The following is a 10300-nucleotide window of genomic DNA, read 5'->3' as shown; positions in this document are numbered from 1 at the left end:
TTTGGAAAGTTTCCTAAGGGTGATTGAAAGGATTTAGATAAACATCAATAGTATAAGGGAAGACAGTGGCAGGGGAAGGAGGAGGGAAAGATGGGTGGAAAGCTTGCATGCAGGGAGTCTAGAGGCTGTATTTGGAGCAATGGTGATGCTCACTATGGCATGGGGCATAAGACTTACTTATGAAATATCAGGGAATCAGAGAGGTAGATTGGGCTGCATGAACATATAGAAACTAGCAGTTCTCTGACTGGTGCAATGGCTCATGTCTGTAATCCCAGCACTTTGGAAGGCTGAGGTGGGAGGATCTGTTGAGACCAGAGTTCAAGACCTACCTGGGCAACACAGTGAGACCCTGTCTTTACAAAAAGAATTTTAAAAATTAGCCAGGCATGGTGGAACACACCTATAGTCACAGCTGCTCAGGAGGCTGAGTTGGGAGGATGACTTAAGCCCAGGAGTTCAAGGATGCAGCGAACTATGATTGCACCACTGCACTCCAGCCTGGGCAACAGAGCAAGAACCTGTCTCTAAAAATTATAATATAAACAAACAAACAAACAAACAAACAATCAAACCAGCAGTTCTCAGAGTGTCATCCAGAAACCTCTGGGAGCTCCTGAGCCCATTCCAGGAGGTCTGCAAGGACAAAACAATTTTAATAATATTAAGCTTTCATTTTTCCCTTTCGCTTTCATTCTATTGTGAGGGTAGAGTGGAGTTTTCTAGAGGATATGTGGCACGTGATATCTCAGCAGATTGAATGCCTGTGGGGCAGATATGAGAAAACAAGTCTTCTATAAAGCCAGACATTAAAGAGATTTGTAAAAAAAAAAAAGTAGAACAATGTGACTCTTCACTACTTCTTTGTTTTGGGAAATATAGTTATTTTTCATAAAAATATTACTGTTGTTTACATGCAATATGCTTTTATTTTAAATGTATTAAGACTATTTAAAATTTACTCTAATTCTTAATATGATAAATATGGATATAGTTAAGTTACATTTACGGTGGGGGAGCACTTTGGTATCTTCAGTGATTTTAAAGTGTATAAAGGAGTCCTGAGACCAAATGTTTGAGAAATGCTGGTATACATTAAATAATTTGGGCTTTCTCCATTAGGAAGGATTTGAAGGAGGCAGAAGTGGTGATTGGAATTTATTGAAAATGATGGGACATAGTCAAAGTTTAGAGCTTGGTCATATTTATCTGCTATTTCAGATTTCACTGAAAACAATGTTTTGCAGCATTTATAAAATTGCCCCTTTCGCTTTTCTAAACAAGTTTCCTTCTATGTTAAAGAGCACACAGCATTTATGTTAGCCACCTCTTGTGCCCCACTTTTGTAAATTTTATTTTTTATTTTAGATTCAGGGGATACATGTGCAGGTTTGTTACACGGGTATATTGCAATGCTGAGGTTTGGCTGTTTATTGATCCCATCACTGAGACAGTGAACACAGTACCAACAGGAAGTCTTGCAGCCCTTGTCCCCCTCCTTCTCTCCCTGCTTTCAGAGCCCCTAGTGTCTGTTGTTCCTATCTTCATATCCGTGTGTACCCAAGGTTTAGTTCCTACTTACAAGTGACAACATGTGATATTTGGTTTTCTGTTTCTGCATTAATTCCCTTAGGATAATGGCTTCCAGTTTCATCCATGTTGTTGTAAGGGACTTGATTTTGTTCCTTTTTATGGTGATACAGTATTCCATGGTGTATATGTACCATGCTTTCTTTATCCAATCCACTGTTGATGGGCACCCAGGGTGATCCTATGTCTTTGCTATTGTGAAATAGTGCTGCAATGAACATACAAGTGCATGTGTCTTTTTGATAGAATGGTTTATATTCCTTCGGATATATACCCAGTAACGGGATTGCTTGGTCAAATGATGGTTCTATTTTTAGTTCTTTGAGAAATTTTCAAACTGCTTTCACAGAGGATGAACTAATTTACATTCCCACCAACAGTGTATAAATGTTCGCTTTTCTCTGCAACCTCACCAACATCTGTTATTTTTTGACGTTTTAATAATAGCCATTCCGAGTGGTGTGAGATGAGATTTTATTGTGGTTTTGATTTGCATTTCTCTGATGACTAGGGATGATGAGTATTTTTTCAGATGTTTGTTGGCCGCTCCAGCTATTATTGTCATCATCAGTCCTGCATAGGCTTCAACCATTCTGCCCAGGTGCCCTCAGCCTTGACTCAGGCCTGCACCACCTGTGTTACTCTTCGCTCCTGGGATCCTATGGATTATAGTATGAGATGCCCATGGGAACCCACTTTGTGCTCACACATGTACCCCAACCAAAAATGTGCAATGCCATTATTGAATAATGAACAATAAGGACCAAATAAATAAACATTTCCACCTTTTCTCTCCCTGAGTCAAAAGTTCTGAGGCACATTTCCTAAGGCTTCTCACAAGGTGCCAAAAGAGCAAGCAATATTGTTTGTTAGAGTAAACAATTTAATAACCCAGCCTTGTTTGGTTTTTCATCCTTTCCGGTTTTACCTCCAGTCTATCCTTCACTTCTTTTTCTTGAGATGACATTTGCAAAATGCCCTTAAATAACAATGTAAACCAAATAATATGTTAATAATAATGTAGTTCAGCAATAAAATGTATCTATTGGTTAAGCCTCTACTGGGTACTACTACTATTACTGCCACTCCAATAATAATAATAATAATAATGACAATAATAAGTAAAAGTACTCGATGAACCAGAAAAATAAAATATTTTAAGCCCTTAAGATCCTTCTCTGTATTAAGTCTGAAGAGTAATGATCAAGTGTCTAATTTAACATTTTCCCAGTGCCTCTGAATTTTGCGTAATTTTTCTGTCTTTAACAGAAACATTTCTCCTATGTATTCAATTTCATTCTATCCCCATTATTACCACATAGAGACATCTCATAGGTCACCGTTAACTTCCAAAATTTCCTCTGGCAGAAAGCCCTCTTCTCAGGACTTCCAGTCAAAGTTATGGCCCCAGTTGAGTGTGCCGAGCATACTTACAAGAAATAAACCTATCATGGTTGTATTAATAAGCCAGAGACTATGACCCTCTCATTTAACACATTCTGCTTAGTAATTATTAAATAACTATGAAGGGAAGCTTAGTGCCCTTTTAGTAACCTACCTCATTCATAGTTTTGGCCTTGTGGTCAAGACTGACATAATTTTAAATATAATAACTGTTTCCCTAAGAATTATTATTCCATTTGCTGTTCCACTTGTTCATTACACATAAAGCTGACTACCTATTACTTGAAATATGTAATTATGTGAAACATAATAGAAAATAAGCCTCAAGTTTGTCATTTCTAATTATCTGCAAATGTCAATGTTTCTTGAAATATTCTTCCTGTTTAAGTATATATGTTGTAGATTCCTGGTAAATTTTAAGTCATCATAAAGAATAGCTCAAATAACATCTCTTCCTAAAAGCTTCCTTGAGCGTATCTACCACACTAGCACAGGTAGATTTAAATACTTCTGTACCCCACTTTAGCATATTAAATGGCACCATATTTTACTATACATACTGATTTACATGCTTGTCTGTCACTTTAAGTACTTCAAGAGCAGATATCATGCCATATACATTTTGCATGTTCAACGTATAGCGCGGTACCTAACGAATAGCAGAGAATGTTACATAAATGAATAGATGAATGAATGGATAAGAGAATATGTCAATCAATAAATGAATAACTACATGAATAAAAGAACAAATAAATGAATAATTAAAACAAGTAGGTTAAATAGTGTACCCAGTCAGAACTCGAGAAGTACAATAAAAAATTCCAAACCAATTAAAGAGGGCTTTTTTTTTCTTTTACTTCCAGTTTCCATTGCAATCTTTAAATTGTTCCTGATTTAGTGGAAATGAAAAGATACTTTTCACTGAGCTAATTTTTCTATTTTAATGTTCTTTCTGACTTTAATTAAATATCTTCCATAAGCTTGTCTTTTTGCCTTCTCTCTCTCTCAGAAGTGAAGCAGTGTGTGCTCAACTCACAGGCTTCACGAAGATTTCACAGCTCTATTTTTAATGCTTGCAGTAACAGTTGAAGACACGCGTTAAGAATTTTTTGTCCTATTATTATTAATTCCAACAAACTGTTACAGAGAAATAATTGTTCTGATCAGAATTATACTAATTAATTTTACATAATCAGTGATTTGCCATCACAGAAGCTTTGTGTGCTCTTACAACTTGTTGTTTTCTGCTGGATGCCAAATTTGTACCTTTGTGCTTTTACACATTCAATAGTAGCATGGTCTACTCTAAAGACTAAGAATTTAGAGCTTTAGAAGCAAGCTGATATAAGTTAACAGGACAATTATAGTTGCTTGATTAACACTGCTGTTTAGAGGTAGTGCAGGATTTTGTTCATCAATCTTGCTTTTGTTTTATATTTTGTTTTCTTTTCTGGAAAGGTCATTTTGTGTATTCTTGGCATGGCACGAGGTATGCTGCAGTGCATGACAGACTTGGTTACATTTGCTTTTTTGTAACTGGACTTAAACATTTGCTTTTGGTCATTTGTCTGCAACTATTTCACTTTCCTAGTCTAGAGCTTTTAAATCATCAATCACGTGGGGTGTTCATGTGTGTACATGTGTGTGTGTTTGTGTGTGTCTATCAGTTGGAGAGCTAGCTTGACAGTTTTGATGGGCCATTATTGTACTTCAAACTTCATTTGTAGAAGATTTCATTCGACATTTCAGACTTATTATGCTACCTTGAAAGCTGGAGTTCCATAGGGCTCTGTCTTTGATCTCAGGTCATCATTAGTTAATGCCAATGATCCACAGCCTGCCCCTGGTGAGGATAACTCCAAACACTTGTGAAATACCGTTTCACTGTGGCTCTTTCATCAATGGTAATTATTTTGCACAGCTTGGGAATATTCTGTACATATTATAGGAACTCTTCCAATATAATTTCATGAATCACTAAGATAAATAATAATTAGAACTTTCGGTTGTGTTTAAGTATAAATAATAAAATTACAATACAGTGATACTTCCTTTCCATACAAATTGGAAGTAGGAAAAGGAAACTAAGAGTTTCCTCCAACTAAGCGTTTCTGGTTTTGTTTTCTCTTTTGCTGCCACTGGAAAGAATTTCTGGCATTGCATTAAATCAAGACAGAGTGTGACTATAATTAATACTATTATTAAAAAGGTCATATATAGGTTTACTTTGCTTTCAGCAGAGCTTCTCTAATGGGTCTACTTTAAAAAGAAAAGAATAATTAGGCAAATCTACTTTAAAAAGAAAAAGAAAAATGAGGCAAATTCTCATTTTTAACAATGCATTACAAACAGCATCTTTGTAAAAGAAATTCTGCTTTAATGTTTTGAAAAGATCAAGTGGTTCACAAAAATTATTTATACACTTAGTAATTATATAAAGCATTAAATATGTTATGCTATAGCAAGAAAATACATTTCAAATTGTAGTTTTATATTCTGGCATATAGAAATAATCATTTCTTGATTTCCCTTATTCTTTCATTCTTGAAACTCTGAAGAGCAATTTCATCTAATTAAATAGGAATAAACTGTTTGGGGCTGATAAGGAGGATAATTTCTCAGCAGTACCTGATTCAATGCTACAGCATCACTCGTTTTCTCATGGTGGTATCGTCTAGGTTTTAGAAATATCATTTTTATGCTCTCCAAATACTCTGAAATCACAACATACCTCTGTCATTTCTTTCTTATACTTTGCAAATAATTGTTCTTCTATTCACCAATTTATAATGATGCTTATGATTTCCTTTATAATGCCAAATGACTTCCATCAATCACTAATTGATCACTACCTTTTATCCTGAGTAGACTAAATTATCTCTTTCAAGTTACCTTAAGCCTCAGTCAAACCTTTCTTTTGCATCTTTGGACAGAACTGCACTATCAATTTTACATTTTATTTTATTTCCTTACGTATGGGCAATTGAGATCAGGGACATTTTTCAAAGAACAAAATAAGTGACAGAGAGTGGCAGTGAAAAAATAATGCATCAGAGAATTCTCTCTGCTTGGTGTCCAGACAGTGCTATTTGGCTGAGAACATTTGCAGCACAGTATACAAATGCTTACTGGCCTAAAGGATGCAGTTGGCCTGCTGCACTAGCTCTCCTGGGCTGAGAATGTGTGATAGCATTCAACATGTGCATCCAAACATATGTGTGTGTGTGCACATACACACGTGTGTGTATACACATATATAAACAGTGTACCATATTAAGAATATGTATATGTAAAATAATATTTTTATTAATAAATTTTACAGAAACATTAAAAATCAGAGTGGTACAAATTGATGTTAATCTAGTTATGTGTCTAATACCCAGGTTTGCAGAACTCAAAGGAATTGAAATGGTAAGAAAATAGCACATCCCTTTCTCTCCTTCTGTTCTCAAATACAATTTTTTATGTGCTAATTAGCTACTAGGGGACTATAGTTCTCTTCTATTTTCTTTTGATCATGGGAACTGAGATTTTCAGAAATATATTGATATTAACAGAATCCCATTATAACAAAACAATAGATGTGACCACATGAGATTGCTTTAAAGTGATTTTTATTTCCATTGTTGTCAGAGTCATCTTTGCATGCAGCTTTAAGATATAAAAGCAGCTTTAGAAAATTTCATCAATAATGTGTATTATAGAAACTACTTGCAGGTGTCATAACGATGATGTACATTTCTGTTTCAATTAACTTCAGGGGAAATAAACAGAGTGTGATTATATGCAAAACCTACAAGAATGAGGACCTTCAAACTCAGTGTACAGAGTGATTTTCTGCGGAAATAATTGGGTATGTTATTTGTTTGCTCATATTAAACTCTAATGAAGACATGTCCTTCCATATTAGCCCAAAATTCCTATTTCAAATATTTACCTTCATATGCATACCCTTTATCTTCTAAGCAAGATAAAATTTCTGGCTTCCCATTACACTTTCTTTCACTTTCCTTCTGCTAACTGAACAGTTCTTCCTTGTGAGAAATTCAACTCAGGGTAGTCAGATGAGCCAGTCTCTAGCTATCAGAGACCCCCATCTCTTTGGCCATGTTGGTATAAGAGGTGTAGGGATACCAAGGCAACAGAATCCTCCCTGGAATTTCATTTGAATGGTTGAAAAAGTGGCTTCTTTTCTTTCTTTTCACTGGGAGAGTTGGTGTAAGAATATTGGAAACCTGAACCTAGCACTGTCTGCTACTGGCCTGGCGTCTTTGCCACAACATGGGAAGAGATTGCCTGGGAATGAAGCCAACTCTGTGGAAAGCATAAGAAATAACTAAAGAAAGGGAGAGGAATATCCTCATGACACGATTTGAATCCCTAAACCCAGCCTAAGTAAGGTTCACTCCTTGGACAACCCTCCTTCTCCAACCAGTTATATGAGGATAAATGCCCCTTTCGTCCTGTAGCTTGAGTAGATTTCTGTCACTTGAAACTTGCAAATTTGTGACCAACATACCTGTGCACGTGCACACACACACACACATACACACACACATTTAACACTTGCCGTATTGGACATACAGGATGGCACATCTTATCTGGACAGTGTTGAAAGTGAACTTTTAAAAAGAAGTAAATTTTCTTGAATCATAGCCTGAGACAATGAAGGGGTAATTTAGGGGAAGGTAAGTAACAAGATGCACTATTAACATAAAACAGTGTTTTTTTGGAAGAACCATATATTGCCACTTTTCTGTTCTATCTCAAGCCTTGATTGCCATGCTAAACAAAGTTTCAAACCAGATTCCAACCCCAGGTTTTTCTCATTGACTCAAGTCCATTCTATAGTTGACTTAACCACACTTCCTTTCTTTTTATCACATGCTCAGCCTAACCAATAAGTGAATAGTAAAAAATCATCATATATAGCTTCCTCCCAATTTGTAAATTGACATAAAACTACTCCATAAAATTAGTTGTTTGGAATTCTCAGAACTGTGAGTGATACCTTTGCATGCCACCTTACTCTTAGAACACCTACCTCTAAGTTGCCTTTTTTGACCACATACTGGAAGTTAGGTGTCAGTTACAAGCTGACTGTGAAAAACGGCAGGAAGGAGAGGGGCTTCTTCTCAGCCTTACCTTTAGGTAAACACATGGTAAAATATCCTTTGGAAAAATGTATGTCTTCTCTTATTTAAGTAAAAGATGGTTTGATCACTTTTCTTTCAGGAAATCCAAAAAAAAAAAAAAACTGAATCCTCACTGAGTGGAGGAGAACAAAGAGCTCAGATTCTAAGGACAAGGCACAATCCATTAGGTATAGTGCAGAAGCTAAAAAAAGGAGAGGACTCTGATTAAAACACAAAACCCAAAAGAGTATTTTTTAGTGTAACAGTCTTTTCAGGACTTAAGTCACAACTACCGACCCTTACCATTTTGGTGCCTATTTAAACACTTCCAACTTCCAGCACGTGCAATTCTTTGCTGAGGGCTTTCTCTGGCCGGTGGAGCCTGTTCTGCCTGTGTTCAGGGCAGGCAGCCAGAAGCTCTGGGGAATTAATGTTTCGAACCTCAGCACTCACAAGCACTGACTGACAAAGGTTGGTATGTAAATTTCCTAGCTTCCTTACATTTAAGGTGGAAACAATCTGAGCTGCATATTCTATGTACTGTTTCTCATAGCTCCTCAGAAGGATTGACTTCCAATTGCTCACAGTAGTACCTTAACTGTCAACGCACCCTTTATTGTCCCTCTCACTTTCCTATCTAAATTTGCTACTTCTGTACTGTTGTTCCCTTCAACTAACTCCAAGCCAATTCCAAATCCTTGTCCCAGGGCCTGCTTCTTTTGGATCCTAAAGCAGGGCACTTACTAATGTTAATTGTTATCCTAGTCCCCATCTCATTCACGGCCAATTAAAGATGGCCACAAAATCTTTGACAGTCCTGCCAAAAACAGGTGGGATCTAAGGCTCTTCTGAACCTGGGCCAAATAATTCATAATTATTATTCTATCCAAACAATATTTGTTTACATAAGGCACTATTATTTCTTGTTTCTTTTTTCACTACTTCTATTTATATCTTAACCCTGCTTTCTGGACACTCAATTTCATTCTTCCTGTAGTATAATAACATTTAGTATATATTTTGTTAAGGATTTGTTTGCACTCACAACTCATGGTGTTTGTTTTTCTAGAATATACTTTATTTCACAACCATTTCCTTAATAAATGTTTATCTGGATATAAAATTTGGCTAAATGACTAGATATAAAATTTTAAGTTGCTAGTTATATTTTCTCAGTGTTTTAATTCTTCTTCACTGTCATCTGTTTCTATTGTTGGTGTTAGCAAATGTGCTAAGTTTCATTTTTTGAAAGTAATATTTTATGTGATTGCTTTTAAACATACTTTTGCTTGAATGTTCTGTATTTGATTAAAGTGTGTCTAGATGCAGAGTTCTTTTTATTCATTCTGTTTAGGATGCGCCATGATTCATGAACATAAGAAATCAAGAATGTCTTCACTCCAGAAAATTTGCAGGAATTATGTTTTCCATGTTGTCTCTTTCCTACTCTCTGTATTCACTCTTTATTTTCAATTAGAAATACATTGGTCTATCTCATCCATTCTTCCATTTCTCCTAAGACTGCTTTCATTATATTTTACACTTTAATTCTCTGTGCTTCATTCTGAGTAATTTGTTCAGCTCCTGTTTCCAGTTTGCTCCTTTCAATAGATATATTTAATTTTCTATTTAACCCTTCTATTAATGTTTCCATCCTTACATTTTTCACTGCTATAACTTCTTGTTAGTTTATTTTTTGTTCTGATTTTTCACAGCATCTTGTTTCTTAGTTGTGTTTTCCGTCTCATATTTTATTTTTAAGACATTTATATATTTATTTTATAATTTCATTATCTGATAATTCTGTGTTTAATTGTGCTGTTTGTTGTCCCTGCTGATTCTTATTTATTATAATTTGCATTTAATATATGCATATAATACTGCATTTGCAGTTGTAAATTAATCTACAGGAGAGTTTTTCTGTAAGAACCCCATGCAACCTGGATTGTGAGTGCTTTGTTTTTAGAAAGCATTTGCATTTGCTTCTTTCAGTGATAGGACACTAACAATAACAGATAATTAATTTTTTGGCCTTATATGTTCTTGACCTGTCTGGCAGTATAAATTAAAACCTCAACATTTTATGAAGGCAAGAATTTGGTTACAGACGCATACAAGTTTTTATTGTTTTCCTGACAGCCAAGGAATAGGTAAGGATGTTCAAGCATTCT

At 35.5% G+C, this 10300-nt stretch overlaps 1 long non-coding RNA gene across 1 annotated transcript; it reads right to left on the bottom strand.

The window, feature by feature from the left end:
* Window positions 1-2457: 2457 nt before the first annotated feature.
* On the bottom strand, window positions 2458-5710 carry LOC129059079 (uncharacterized). Its single transcript, XR_008524766.2, has 3 exons — window positions 5623-5710; window positions 3555-3643; window positions 2458-2569 (listed from the first exon to the last, which is right to left on the bottom strand). It is a non-coding gene; the product is annotated as an uncharacterized LOC129059079 (long non-coding RNA).
* Window positions 5711-10300: the final 4590 nt, after the last annotated feature.

This window comes from Pongo abelii, chromosome 3, assembly GCF_028885655.2.
Source record: "Pongo abelii isolate AG06213 chromosome 3, NHGRI_mPonAbe1-v2.0_pri, whole genome shotgun sequence".
Lineage (NCBI taxonomy): Eukaryota > Metazoa > Chordata > Mammalia > Primates > Hominidae > Pongo > Pongo abelii.
Note: the sequence above shows the minus strand (reverse complement) of the source record. Positions and strands in the feature narration are given on the sequence as shown.